Here is an 827-nt window from a genome sequence, read left to right as displayed (position 1 = left end):
GCAGTTACTAGGGAAGCTGAGGTGGGCGAATCGCTTGAACGTGGGAGGCAGAAGTTGCAGCGAACCGAGATCGCCCACTGCACTGTAGCCTGGGATACAGAGAGAGGCTCTGTCTCAAAAAAATAAATAAATAAAAAATAAATAAAAATTTAAAAGTCTGGAAAAGGAGTAGGTCCAGATCCAGGAGTACTCTGCAGTGCCAGACTAAAAGAACACGTGTGAGCTTTAAAAGAACCCTGGTTGCAACATGGAGAAAAGTTTGGGAAAGGAGAGAGCCTAGAGAAAAATGACCAGGCGGGACATGGTGGCTCAGGCCTGTAATCCCAGCACTTTGGGAGGCCAAGGCGGGCAGATAGCTTGAGCTCAGGAATTAAGACCAGCCTGAACAACATGGTGAAACCCTGTCTCTACAAAAAACACAAAAATTAACTGAACGTAGTGGCTTGTACCTGCAGTCCCAGCTACTTGGGAGGCTGAGGTGGGAGGATTGCTTGAGCCCAGGAGGCAGAGGTTGCGGTGAGCTGAGGTAGTGCCACTGCACTCCAGCCTGTGCAACAGAGGGAGATTCTGTCTGGAAAAATATTAAAGAAAAAAGACCAGTTAGGCGCTTTAGTACAACTCCGGCTGAGAAACAACTGTCAGAAAAAGATTTTAAAAATGTAAAAGAGGAAATTAGCCGGGCATGGTGGAACACGCCTGTAGTCCCAGCTACTCAGGTGGCTGAGGCACCAAAATCGCTTGAACCCAGGAGGCGGAGGTTGCAGTGAGCCGACATCATGCCACTGCACTCCAGCCTGGGCAACAGAGCAAGACTCTGTCCTAAAATA

General features: G+C 48.6%; 1 long non-coding RNA gene across 1 annotated transcript in view; it reads left to right on the top strand.

The window, feature by feature from the left end:
- The window catches only part of LOC105540945, a 20,962-nt gene extending 20,143 nt beyond the window's left edge, over positions 1 to 819 (top strand). The window contains exons 2-3 of the long non-coding RNA XR_001006279.1: positions 473 to 510; positions 758 to 819. This is a non-coding gene — a long non-coding RNA (uncharacterized LOC105540945). The remainder of the gene's footprint in view (positions 1 to 472; positions 511 to 757) is intronic.
- The last annotated feature ends 8 nt before the right edge of the window (positions 820 to 827 follow it).

Source organism: Mandrillus leucophaeus, unplaced genomic scaffold (genome assembly GCF_000951045.1).
Source record: "Mandrillus leucophaeus isolate KB7577 unplaced genomic scaffold, Mleu.le_1.0 Scaffold23, whole genome shotgun sequence".
NCBI classification, from domain to species: Eukaryota; Metazoa; Chordata; class Mammalia; order Primates; family Cercopithecidae; genus Mandrillus; species Mandrillus leucophaeus.
The sequence above is the reverse complement of the archived record's forward strand: the minus strand, read 5'-3'. Positions and strand labels throughout refer to the sequence as shown.